Raw genomic sequence first — 14,629 nt, 5'->3', positions numbered from 1 at the left:
CACCATTGCACTGCCCTAGAACTTTTTAAATTTTCACCTTTTAGTCTTTCTTCAAACTTGATAAGAGCCTTTTCACATTTAACCCTCAGGCACATGGGATAATGCAGCATTAAGTTCTGTGAGGACCCCAGCTACAATGGATAAAGAAGTTAGCATGAACAGTGCCACCCCTTTTCATCCCCCAAACCAGTTTTCTAATCATATCGTGAGGAAGACGTCAATGCTGAACTTTTCACCAATTCTTCAGATATGGTCCTCAGACCTTGTAAAGCTTTGGTGATGGTTTCATTTCTGGAAAAATGTACAACTACCCCTGACCAAAATACAAATGCCTCCCTTTTCAGCTAATATGCCTATGGCCATCCTATTCTCCCATGTCATTTGGCTAGTAGCATCCAACTGTTCTGCTATTCCCTTAAATCTTTGCTGATTAATCCATTCCATATTTTTGCTGATGGTGATCCACCAGAATAAGGATGTTTCAAATCCTGCAGCTACTTGATTCTTGGCCTTAATTCATCAAGGATCCCCCTTGGCATCTTTATCATCAAAGGAACCAAGTAAGCTTCTTTTCTTACTTTTTCTTGGGTTAAAACTTCCTTTTCCCTTTCAAATGCCAGGGTGAATGGAATGGCCAATTGGACAGGAGCACAGGTACCCTTCCACTTCTTGGGTGAAACTGGTCAGAGGATGCCCTTTCCACAATATCATCAAAGGTCTGCTTGTGGCGTGGCTAAACTGGAGAAATTGCCAATATTATCCTCAGTCACATCCCATACCAGCATACATGAGGCCATGGTCCCAAGGTCCTGGAGCCCTTCTTTCCATCTATTGGGACAGGCAGAGTGGTTTCCTGAACCAAGATGAGAAGCCAGTATGGCCTTGACTTTTCCACCCGTGACTGGAGGGAAAAGAGAGGACAATGTATTACAATTTTCACCAGGAGTATTCTGAAAAAGGAGTACCATGCACTTCAACTTCTCATAGTGTTCCTCCATACCCATTGGAAAGAGCACAACAAGAACAGTGGGTCAGCCTGTTGTGCAAGAATAACAGTTGCTTTTGTTTAGACTTTGGACTATATATATGATTCATTCTAACCAGGCATTTGTATCTCTGCACCCTATCCCTACCCTTATGGCTTGCTCCAAATTTTCTGCTCTGTCCACCCTTACCAACCTTGGGATTATTCTGTATCAGGACTACTGAAGAGTTAACTGGAGAGAATGTTATTGGACCTGTATCCTGAACCTACCTAGAGGGTCTTTTCCAGTGAGGTCTGCCCCCATCCCATATATTCTATCAACTATGACTGCATCTCTGCTACCACCCCCTGCTGGATGTTTGTCTGACACTACCTTCATGTCTGTTCTTAAACTCTCTTTGTTCCATCTCCTTCTTGGTGACTTTGCTGAGTTTACCCTTTATCAAACTGTACAGTTTGGGGCTTCAAACCTTCACTTACATTCATTATCAGAAAAGCAGGGCTTGTTGCATCCCCAATTTGAAACATTATGACTGGTATAATTATTCTCATTTTTAAATTGTGCCCCAGATCCCTCATTTGTCTTCCTTGGGTAAGACTTTTCTTTGGCCAGGGTCACTATTAACTATGTTAAAGTACAGAATCCAAACTCCAAACCCAAAAACCCCTTCAACCTTCCAAACCATTGTCTCTTTAGCATGATTTTAAAGGGTCCAAAGTTGGAGTTATTTCCCAGGAATTGGACTGAGTTGTTGGGTACTTATCATCCAGCTTAAGTATTGGTCCTTTCATGTGGGTGTAGTGAGTCCAGCCTTTCTCTGCCATCCAAATTGCTATTTCAGTTGTCAACATCCTTTCCAGGCTGATTGGATTTGGACTCTTTCCACAATGTGATGAGGACTTAACTGCCTGCTTGAAGTTGATGGGCAGAGAATTCAAGAGGTGGGGTCTGGACCAGCAAGCCAAGGTGCCTGAGTGATGACAGAGCAGAGGATAAAGCCAGTATATAATTCCTAAGGAAGAGGTCCTTTGCAACAAAGGAAGGACAGTCATAGGATATGTATTCTCAAATATGTATATGGAAAAATTGGAAGGAACACAGGGGTCATCAGACCCAAGCAGTTTTGAAAACCTGCAGGGCAAACTCCATTAGATTTCAAAGTCTAAGAGTCATTTATCTTCAGGCCTTCAGAAAGTGGCAGTCCCACCCTTTACAAGGGCCTATACAGCAGCCACCTCTCTGAATGCAACCCTGGGGGATACTAAGGAGACCACACCCCTCTTGGCTCCACCTTCTCCAAACATTGGGGCTGCACATGGACTTTCTGCCATTTCTGGGGCACATGCTCAACCCCTCCATGTGGTGGCAGCCAGTGTCTTCCCAATCTCCAAGAAATTTGCTCAACCCTCTCTCCAAGGCCTGGGTGGCACCATTCCTCCACTATAAGGTGGAAGGCCCACCCTCTGCCTTTGGGGCAAACTCACCCTCTCCATGTGCTTGTGGGGCCACTCTCCCAGCCCAAAGTCTTCCAAGACTTCAGACCCCAGCCTCCATCGTTCTTTCTCTGAAGTCATTTTCTTCCAATGCATCCCTTCCTTGCCCCTCCACCCCTTCCCTGCCCCTACCAGTCCTAATTGACAATGGCTTTTTTAAACAGAAGCTGCAACACTCACTGGCCCTCTATGTGGTAGTTTCAGGTCGTGCCTATTAGCCCATTCCATGGGTATTAGTAAGTCCCTTCCCAACAAGCTGCTCCCAGCTTCTGGAGTGTACACCAGGGGTGTTATAATTTGGTTATCTTCCTAATAGCTAACAGTAGGTTTGAAAATGGGGACTCTTAATCTTTCCCCTTTTACCCCTGAAACTGTGAGGTAGCTACCAAGAATATGACCCCCTTTGCGACATGGGTCATAGAAGATCAAGCTGCCCTAGTGTCCACCAAAAATGTAATTTCCCCCTGATATGGACCCACCTTTAGATCTACCAAAGCCTCCCAGTGGGCTCTTGAGGCAAGGAGGCTTTGACCTCCCTAATTTGCAAAATTCATCCGGGACATCCCCCCCCTCCACTTCTTTCTTTAAATTCAGGCATTCATTTTTGAAATGACAAGGTTTCCCACAGTGATAATACCCTGCTGAGTCTTGTGCCCTCCTTGCTCCTTTATCCCCTTTGGGCCAGAATGCTTCTCTATTTTGTATCTACCTATCTGTCTCCTCCCTGCTTTATCTCTAATCCCTACCATGTGGTCGACCATGGTCAACATGATTTTAACTTATGGTTTCTGCTTTCCTCTTCCTTTCTCACAACCCACTATCACCAATAGCATGGCAGGGGAAAACATTTAGCCAAGTGACTTGATTTCTGCACTTGGTGGACATCCTGGGGAACATCCAGGCAGCCTTTGCACTGACACCTCAGCCAAGCCCATCCCTTGCCCGTCCCTGCTGGACCATCCTCCCTCGCACTGTTCTCCACCCTCAGAGGGGCCAGCAGCTGTGCAGTCCTGGGACTCTGGGTGGGGGCTGCTCATGGCAAAAGGGTTTGGGGGCTTGAGGAGGGAGCCAGGCTGGTGTTGAGCCCATGCTCTCAGCCCAGGTGCCTCTTTCCCATCCCCACCTGTAGTCTGCCAGGTGGCTCTGGTTTGCCTGTGTTCCTGGGCTCTGCAGAGACCATGGGTCCCTCCATGCAGTAGTGACCAGCACCCATGCAACTAATGACCATAGAGCTGCTGGGCCACACGTGCCCTGTGGCCACTACAAGCCAGGCCTGTTCTCAGCACCTCTTTTCTGCTTCACTCTAGAGTAAACAAGGCCCCTGTTAACTGGCACTTAGGAGATACCCAATAACCATCTGATTCCCTCACACTGCTTCTCCAAAGTAGATCTGAAGCTGAGCGCTCCAGGGTGTCCTTTCACAGCCCTGACACTGAGCAGTTCTGAACACCCACCTCTTACCTGCTTCCCAATTCCCTCTTATACAACACCTCAGAACAGACAAGCAACAAACAAAAGCCCTTACCTGTGCCAAAGAAGGAACAGGTGATCCTGCATCTAAAATAAAATGTGGAAGCAAAGAAAGGACCCTGATTGGATCTTAAGCGCTGCCATCACCAGTAAAGTTGAATACATCAAAACATCACAACTAAAATGCACTTTGAAACTCTCTTAATAACTCTTCTAATGTTTTATCCTTCCACCTGTCTACTTGCTTGATCTTTTTCTGAATGTCAGCCCAAGACCCCTTTACATCCTTGGGCCACAGGACTATAATGGTCCATCCCTGAATTTCCTTATTTGGTTCCTCAACTTTTGCAGGTAAGCAAAGGGAGTTTTGTTTAAGTTCATTCCTTAAAAAAATGTAATACCCAACAAGATTTTGCTGGGAAAAAAAAGGCATCTTTAGTTTAACAAAGAATCCGTTGTGTCTCTTTAATCATCCAACCTCTCCTTGGTCAGTTACTTGCTTAAATAAATCAGAAAGCAGACATCTTCTCTGCCACCTCAAATAATGCCAAGATTATTGTTCAGAAGTGGTTGGTATGTGCTGTAAGAAGACACCATAACCTCCTAGGAGACCAGTTCCTGCATTGATACTTTCGTCAAGACTGAACTCCTACAGAAAAATGCTCTCACATCAAGATAGTTTTATTCATCCATTTGCTTCACTCTTATTAGTAGCAAGTCTGCAATTCCTGCATTTGGCAAAGGGATTTATTATAGAGAAACCCAGACTCTCATCAAGTGGTCACATACCACTTTGAAATAGTTCTATTGAACCAGAGTCAAAACTAGAAAATTACCAGAATATCATTAACTCTGGGTAGCTTCTTCAAGTCCCTTTAAAAGACTAATTACAGCCTATCCTCATTTGTCCCATATTTTGTCCAGAATACATTGGGTGGCACAATGCTTTCTTTTTGTCCAAATGTACATTTTTCTTTCCTTTGTTCTGTCAGTATAACATTTTCCCTATGGACTATTCAGGAAAATGTTCCTGGAGACCCTATAGGTATCCCCTTCCTTTTTCCCTAGCCAGCTGACTGCCTCTACCCATTCTGAGTCTTGCCTAGCTCTTTTGTCTCAATGCCCTTTCGCTGAATCTGACTCCAGCCCCTCAGAGCCATGGATTGGGACTCTAAACTTGCTTACTCATCCAGGCTCATCAGAATTCATCCCAACCACCAAGGCAATACTTACTAGTCTTCTTACCTTGGCCCATGCACAGAGTTGCCTGGTCACTATGAGGCAGATTTCCCTTTCCCCTTTTCTTTTTCATAATCGGCAGATTTCAGCATCCAGTCTTGGGTCCTTCTGGCTGCCAGATGTGGGCCCCCAAGGGCAGTGTTTGAGACCACTTTATCAGCGGGGCATGCATTTCCTTCATCCCCTCTGAAACCTCTGTCCCCAAACGAGCCCCCAAATTGTTAGAAAAAATGCTGCATGTGAAAGTGAATAAACTCTCACCCAATTGTGGAGAAGAAAATAATTTATTCATGATCTTACAAGAATGGGCACCTAGCTGAACACAAAATGGCGGCTGATGTGCCAAACAATAGAATGCCAAAATGGTTATACTTGTGCTTAGCATGCAGACCCTCCCCTGTTTCTCTGCTAATTGGATATTCTAGAGGTTACAGCCTATCTGGATATTATAATTCAAATTTCCAGCAGAAGGTTCCCACTTTTGCTTACATTTTATTTTTCAATGACCCTGGCTGTTACTTATTTAAACTTGTTTCCACATAGTTGGCACCAATTCTAGGCTATGTCAGAGGTGTTCTCCTTCCCTTCCTAAAACTGGTTTGTGTTATTCTGCAGCACCATCTTGTGTGAAAGCTAAACTTAATTTTCTCACACTGTATTACCTAAGGTTCTCTAGAGACACAGAATCAGCAGGAGATATTCGTAGATATAAAATTTATAAAAAAGAAAGTGTCTCATGTAACTGTGTGAAGCAGAGTCCAGGGTCTGTAAAGCAGGCTGCAAGCTGGCAACTGATGAAGGGACTCAACGAACTCTCAAGAGAGGCTGGCTGGGCAACCATGGGGATGTAAATGTCCAAGGTCTGTAGGGCAGGCCACAAGCTGGCAACTCCAACAGAGGGTCTGGATGAACTCCACAGGAGAGGCTCACTGGCTGAAGCTGGAAGAGTGACTGCCTCTTCCGAATTCTCCTTAAAAGCTTTCTGGTGATTAGATTAAGCATCACTCATTGCAGAAGACACCCCCCTTAGCTGATTACAAATGTAATCAGCTGTGGATACAGCCAACATAATCATGATTTAAGTCCATGAAATGTCCTCATAGCAACAGACAAGCCAGCACTTGCCTGACCAGATGACCAGACACCACCACCTGGCCAAGTTGACACACAAGCCTGACCATGACAGGGTGTAAGGTAAGGGTTGTCTTTCATTCTTTTGGCTATTGACATCCAATTCTCCCATGCCAATTTATTGAAATGACTATCTGTCCCAGTTCAGTGGATTTGGGGGCCTTATCAAAAGGTTAATTGTCCATAAATTTGGTGTTCTATCTTTGCACTTGGGATTCTATTCCATTGGTTAATACTTCTGTCTTTGTGCCAGTACCATGATGTTTTGACCAAGCAATGAAAGAAAGCATTGATAAATGGGAACTCCTTAAAATCAAAAACTGTTGTTCTCAAAAGACTTTGTCAAAAAAGGCAGCCAACTGAGTGGGAGAAAATATTTGGAAACTGCGTATTGGATAATGCTTGATATCATGTGTACATAAAGAAATTATACAACTCAACAGCAAAAGAACAAACAGCCCAATTATAAAATGGGTGAAATATCTGAATAGACCTTTTTCTGAAGAGCAAATATGAATGGCTAAAAAGCTTCTGAAGAGATGTTCATCCTTATCAGCTATAAGGGAAATGTAAATCAAGACTAAAAAGAGATATCATATCACCTTACACCTTTAAGATGGCTATTATTAAACAAACAGAAACTACAAATGTTGGAGAGGATGTGGAGAAATAGGGAAATGCAAATTGAGACTACAATGTGATATCACCTCACACCTATAAGGAGGACTGCTATTAAATAAGCAGAAAACTACAAATTTTGGAGAGGATATGGAGGAATCGGAGCACTTATTCACTATTGCTGGGAATGTATAATAGTACAGCCATTGTGTAAGAGAGTTTGGTATTTCTTCAGAAAACCAAATATCAAGTTGCTCTACAACCTGGCAATATCAATACTTGGTATATATCCAGAAGAGCTGAAGGCAGTGACATGAACAGACATTTGCTCACCTATGTTCATGGCGACACTATTCAGAATTGCCAAAAGATGAAAACAATCCAAGTGTTCATCAATAGACAAGTGGATAAACAAAATGTGATATATACATATGATGGAATATTATGTAGCAGTAAGACAAAATGAGATTCCAAAGCATATGACAACATGGATGAACCTTGAGTATATAATGCTGAGTGAAATAAGTCAGACACAAAAGGATAGATAATATAAGATTTTGCTATGATGACTTTGGTAAAGGTAATCACAAAGGTTTACATTGTAGAATAGAGAGGACCTAGAGGTACACAGAAGCTACAGATAGGGGATAGGCCACCCAAGGAGATTGAACTTAAATGTAAGGGAATGAATAGAAGATGATGATATCAGTGGCTGGGAGAGTTTGGATCAGTTGTGCCAGTTTAAAACTATTATGTAACACAGAAAAGCCATGCTTACATGTTAACCCAATCTTGTGGGGCCAGGCCTCTTGTTCAGGGTGGAAACCACTGATTACATTGTTCCCATGGAGATTGACCCACTCAGTTGTGGGTGTGACCTTTCTGTTAGATTACTTCCATGGAGATGTGACACACCCAGTTGTGGGTGTCATCTTTTGATTAGACAGAGATGTGACTTCACCCATTCAATGTGGGCCTTAATTAGTTTTCTGGAATCCTATGAAAAGGGAAACATTTTGGAGAAAGCTTACAGCCAACACAGGGACCAGACATTGGGAGATGCAGAATGAAAATGTACCTGGGAAGTTGTACAAAGAACCAGCAGACAACAGTCATGTAACTTCCCAGCTGACATAGGTGTTCTGGACCTATCAGCCTTTCCTGAGTCAAGGTATCTTTCCCTGGATGCTTTAGATTGGACATTTTTATGGCCTTAGAACAATAAATTTGTAACTTAAATAAATTTCCTTTTTAAAAGTCATTCATTTCTAGTATTCTGGCATCTTTAGCAAACCAAAACATTACCTGATGATGAACACAAGATGTTTGGCACCTTGATGATAAGATAGACTTAGCAATGGACATATCCATGCTGCATTGTCTACTGAAGAAGCTGGCAAAAGAATTCTATAAAGGTCCAAGTGGTAAATACAAGATGGCAAATATTTTAGACACTGTGGAGCGTAGGGTCTCTGTTACAATTTCTTTGCTCTGCCCTTATAGTACGGAAGCAACGATAGAGAATATGTAAATAAATGGGCATGGCTGAGTCGAATAAAACTTTATTTACAAACACAGATGGCAGGCCATAGTTTCTGACACCTGATCTATTGGATTATCAGTCAGTGAAATGTATTTTTTTAAAGTTTATTCACACACAATGCAATCCATCCTAAGTGTATAAATGATGGCTCTTGGTATAAGAGTTATGCATATACATAGTTATGCATTCACCGCCAGTCAAGATGAGAACATTCTCATTTCATTCAAAAAATATCTCATACACCTTATATGCCCTTATTATTGACAGGTAGCTTTGAAATAGTGCCTTTGTTATAGTTAATGAAGGAATATCACAATGTTACTGTTAACTATAGACCATAATTTACATCAAATGTAATTTTCCCATATACCACCCTATTAATTAACAACCTGATACACATTTGTTCTATGTCATGTAAGAGCTTTCTTATATTTGTACAATTAACCACCATCATTGTTCACTCTAGTTTTCAGTGAGTTATACTGTCCCAGTTTTCATCTTCTATAATTTCCTTCTAGTGACATACACAACCCTAGTCTTCCTCTTTCAACCATACTCATGCTTAGCTTTGTTAATTAAACTTATGGTATTGTGCTAATTACAATCAACCTTATTAAACATTCTGTACTCCAAGCATCAGTTACCCAAGCTTTACCCTATTTCTATCTCCTGATAATCTGTGCTCTCAAATTTAACTCATAGAGTTTGTTCATTATAGTTAGTTCATATTAGTGAGACCAAACAGTGTTTGTTTTGTTTCTGGCTTATTTCTCTCAAATAATGTCCCCAAGATTCATCCACATTGAGGCATACATCATGACTTCATTCCTTCTTATACTGCACAATATTCAATCATATATATTCACCACAATTCACCCTTCTCCTCATCAGTGGATGAACACTTAGGCCACCTCCATCCACTGGCAATTCTGAATAATGCCATCACAAACATCAATGTGTAAATGTCTTTTTGCACCCCTGCTTTCAGTTATTCTGAGCATATACCTAGTAATGAGATGGCTGGATCAGTGATATGTATCTTGCCTTAACATCTCCATATAATATTTTATTTTGAAAAAATTTTTGCATCCATAATTTTTGCTTTCTATTAAACTTTTCAAAATTGAGCTTTAATTTTTTTAGGTGACTAATATTGCATCTCAACAGTGACTTTTTGGAGTTAGTGGTCATTTATATTCATTCAGGGTCAATAAGCTTAAAATGGTTTTCTAAGGACAAGGAGATTTCCACAATTAAATAATATATTAAATGATGATAATATTGACTACATCTTAATATGTAAATTATATTCTTGAAAGTCACCTGGCTGGGACACTGGGCTACCTACGTTGAGTCTCTTGAGAATAGCAACCATCAATCATCATAGTGATAAGCTGTTGTACAAACTGCTCAGAAATTATGTGTCTGAAATTTGATTCCCTATAGAACCTAATCATGCTGAGTTCATAATATGAGACCCATTTATTACTTGGCATTGTATTGTGCTCTTGGTACACATGGAAGAGATAGCCAGAGACAATTGAAAGTATTTTGGAACTAAAAGACTAAACTCACCAAACTTTTAGCTAACTATAACAAAAAAAGAATTAATTTTTTCTTGCATGGGCAGGCACTGGGGAAAAAAGAAATAATTTTTATAATGTATAGTATTAATTTGACTAGACTATTGTAGCTCAAGCCTTAATTTCAGAAAGCCAAAATGAAGACTTCCATTTATAGAAACTGGCCTACTTATCCATGAAACAAGTCTAAGGAAAGCCTAAATTTCCTTAAACAGTTCATGTTTGTAGAAACTAGGGACTTTATTGTGGGTGTGAAACCCTGAAGCAACATTCAGATGTTGTTTCAAAGATCTCAGCCTCCTACAAGAAAGAAGCGCTTTGAAGAATAAAATAGCCATTGAGAAAAATGCCAATCTAGTGCAATCATTGCAATTACAGCTGTAGTGATGATTTTAAGATGAGATCAATTCAGAGCTAACTTGTTTCTATCTTGCTCCAAAGTAGCGATGGCTGGAAAGTGAAGAATAAAGAGGCCAGATGGTCTTGAGATGATTCACAATTTGATGCAGTAGATAAGGGTGATCAGGATATTATAGTCATTTATCCCTCCTTCTGGCTCAGATTAAAGGAGACTCTGGTCAATGATTACATTCACCATAGCGGACTGTGACTTTACAATAACTGGTGCACTAGAACCAAGGGATGAATCAGCCTCTTAAAATCCATAGGGAACTGTATTGGTTAGGGTTGTCTAGAGAAATAGAATCAACAGGAAATATCCATAAATATAAAATTTATAAAAGTGTCTCACGTAACTGTGAGAACATAGAGTGCAAAATCCGGAGGGCAGGCTGTGAAGCTGACGACTCTGATGGAGGGTCTGGATGAACTCCACAGGAGATTCTCACCAGCCAAAGCAGGAAGAGAGTGAGTGTCTCTTCTGGCCTTCTTTCCAGGCCTCTGGTTTCCAACAACTTTGCCCAGGGTAAAAGTCTTGTTTATTTACTTAAGTTGAATTGTACGATATGCAAATAAAGCTATTTAAAAATGAGCAGAGAAAAACAAATGCTAGAGAAAATGTGAAGAAAGAGATGTACCTATTCACTGTCCATAGGGAAACTGAGAGGTGCAGCCCCTGGAGGACAGTGTGGTAATTCCACAGGAGGCTAGGGGTGGGGTTACCTTATGATCTGCACATATACCTGGAGGAACTGAGTGTGGGGACATAAATGGACATTTGCACAGTGGTGCTTTTGGCCTAAGGATATAATGACTGAGGGTAGGAAGAGAAAACTGTGGTGTATACATGCAAAAAACTACTAGAGGTTGGGAGAAGTAATGAAGTTGTAAGGCATGCAACTAGATGAATGAAGCTTAAGGACAGTACGTTGAATGTCATATCAGGAACAAAAAGACAAATATTACCATGCCTCACTCATACAGACTAACTGTAATATAAAAATTTGAAGAACTAAAGTCGAGAGCATGGGTTATCAGGTTGGGGCCTTTTGTAAAGGGTCGTAGATTGTTAAGCTCTTACAGCAGTCATATCTATTCAGAAGTTGTAACTGTTATTTCTAAATTCTGAGATACTGAGCTGTTTGTATATAACCTGGTCATTCCTAGAAACTTTGGGCAGGGTATTTATGTGAAACCTGAAGCTCAGAGTTAGAACTCTGAAACTTTGAAACCCAAGACTACCCCATATAGGAACTGTTTAAAAAGTTGGAAAAGGGATCAAACTTCGACTAGAGATATGAATGAAGCTGATCTGGATAGGACTAAGATAAATCAGAGTACAGGGTAAAGAATGATATGGTTCATATTTTAAAACTTCAACTTCTGTGTGAGACTAAAGGGAGAGATGTTTATTTGGTGCAAAATTTATGTTTCAGGTAGTGCATTACCTAATTTAGTTTGTATGGTAAGTTTAGTTGAACACCATAAGTCCTTTTGGGGGACTGCGGAGAAAGGAGGAACTATTCAACTTCCCCATTTGGGGAATTCCTGATATTCTCACAAGTAGTAGGGACAAGCAAATCAAGAAGCTGAGCCCTCAATCTTGGAGTTCACCCCTATGAAACTTATTCCTGCAAAGGAGAAACTAAACCTACTTATAATTATGCTCCCCCACCTCTTTTGTTGCTCAGATGTGACCTCTCTCTCTAAGACAACTCTACAGGTAAACTCATTGCCCCCCCCCCCCATGTGGGACATGACTCCCAGGGTATAAATTTCCCTGGCAAAGTCAAACAGAACTCCCAAGATGATCTGGGACCCAGCATCATGGGATTGAGAAAGCCTTGTCCAAAGGAGGAAGAGAGAAATGAAATAAAATAGTTTCAGTAGCTGAGAGATTTCAAACAGAGCCAAGGGGTTATCCTAGCGGTTATTCTTATGCATTATATAAATATCCCTTTTTAGTTTATAGTGGATTGGAGTGGCTGGAGGGAAGTATCTGAAACTGTTGAATTGTGTTCCAGTAGCATTGACTCTTGAAGATGATTGTATAACTATATAGCTTTTACAGTGTGAATGATTGTGAAAACCTTTTGTCTGATGTTTCTTTTACCCAGGGTATGGACATATGAGTAAAAAATACGGATAAAATAAATAAATAAATAATAGGAAGTATAAGGTGTAAAATAAATTAGGTAGATTGAGATACTAGTGGTCAGGTCGGCCATGGTGGCTCAGCCAGCAAGAATGCTTGCCTGCCATGCCAGAGGACCCAGGTTCGATTTCTGGTGCTTGACCATGTTAAAAAAAAAAAAAGAAATACTAGTGGTCAATGAGAGAGAGGGGTAAGGGGTATGTCATGCATGAATTTTTCCTTTTTCTTTTTATTTCTTTCTCTGGAGTGATACAAATATTCTAAAACTGATCATGGTGATGAATATACAACTATGTGATGATATTGTGAGCCATTGATTGTACCCCATGTATGAACTGTATGTGTGTGAAGATTTGTCAAAAATGTATTTTTAAAGAAAGTTCAACTCAGGTTGTCAATGGGTGATGCTTTCTCCTGGAAGACTGGCTACTGGCAAGTTTGGGCTCCTCTGTCAGATAGCAAGGCTTGTGGTGACATCTGCTGGTCCTTTTCACCTGAGGTTTCATTACTTCCAGCTTGGCTTCAATTGCTTCCTCTCTGAGCTTCTGTGTGTTGCTCTTTGGCTTTGTGTCTCTTAGACTCTGTGTGGCTTTTTTTTCCCCCTGTATTTCATCCTTTTATAAAGGACTCCAGTAAGAGGATTAAGACCCACCTTGAATGAGATGGGTCACTTCTCAATTGAAATGACCTAATCAAAAGCTCCTACCAACAATAAGTCTATACCTACAGGATTGGATTTAAAGTACATAATCTCTTCTGGATCGCATACAGCTTCAAACCATTACAGTAATATTCTCCAGAATTTCTTTCAATTTGTTCCTTTGACTTCAACATTCTTAATTTCTCTTGAATGCTATTGTAGACCCAAAAATCATAATCCAAAGGGAGCACAGTATCCTATTCTTTCCATTTTTAGATATACCATACTTGACTTTCTTCTCTTCCTTTTAAATAGTATTTATCATCATTAATTTTAAAATAAAAATTGCTAAGTGACTTGTAATCACATACAAGTACAGACATCTGTAAGGAAAAAAATGAAATTAAAAACTTATAGAACAAAAGAAGAATTTATAGAACAGATAGATTAAAAAGTGACTATTCTAAGGAGTAAAACATGTTAGTCTTACCAAAGTTCTCATGACAAAATTCCTTTAATTAATGATCTCCTCTAGGGCATTTAGAATTAATTTTACATACATTTGTCGTACAGATTATTTTGAGAACTATCTACAGAATTTCAAAATTAACCCCAAATCTGTCCCTATCAACCACATCATCAGTTACTAACACTTGTATTCTAAAATGAAGTTTAATAAGATATTTCAATTATTACCTCTATATTTCTAAGCTAACAAACCTTACAGTTCTTTATCAAAAGATGCCTCCAAAACATTTCTAAAATATGATCTTTTGCTACAAGAGAATGAGCGCATCTACATTATAGCAGGAAAGTAAACCTGTTTATTTTAAAAAATATGTGTCAGATACTCAGCTAGAAGCTGTCGCTTAGTATTGTCAGTCTTTCTAATTTTAGCTAGTCTGTATGGAATGGCAGCTCATCACCAATCAGCCCCAAATGCCAACAGCTCAGATGTTGCAATTCTTATAAAGATACACATTCTAGTCATCCCCTAATGAACACGCGCATGCGACCCACTAAATTATGGACATGTTTGGGGTGCTATCTTTAAGCTAGTTCTGCCCAATTAGACCTTCCATTTTCAACAGAATTTCCTCTTTTTATCCTAATGGATAGTCAGGATTTCTGTGGGCATGGCTGTCCGATCCTTACTCAGTCCATGTAGCTCACCTGGGAGTTATAAGGTTGGAGTGGGTTTTTAAGGTTCAAACTGAGAGTAGCAGGATGGTCTCTTGATAGCAATATAGTGAAAACCTAGAAGCTGCAGCAACTTATAGTTTGAAGATGATTTATGTATACCTGTGTTTAGATAGCAGACAAGTGTAGCTTATTTGAGACATACGTGATAACATTATTTCATTATTTATTT

This window comes from Tamandua tetradactyla, chromosome 13 (genome assembly GCF_023851605.1).
Source record: "Tamandua tetradactyla isolate mTamTet1 chromosome 13, mTamTet1.pri, whole genome shotgun sequence".
In the NCBI taxonomy this organism is placed as follows: Eukaryota; Metazoa; Chordata; class Mammalia; order Pilosa; family Myrmecophagidae; genus Tamandua; species Tamandua tetradactyla.
This window is presented reverse-complemented; position numbering follows the sequence as displayed.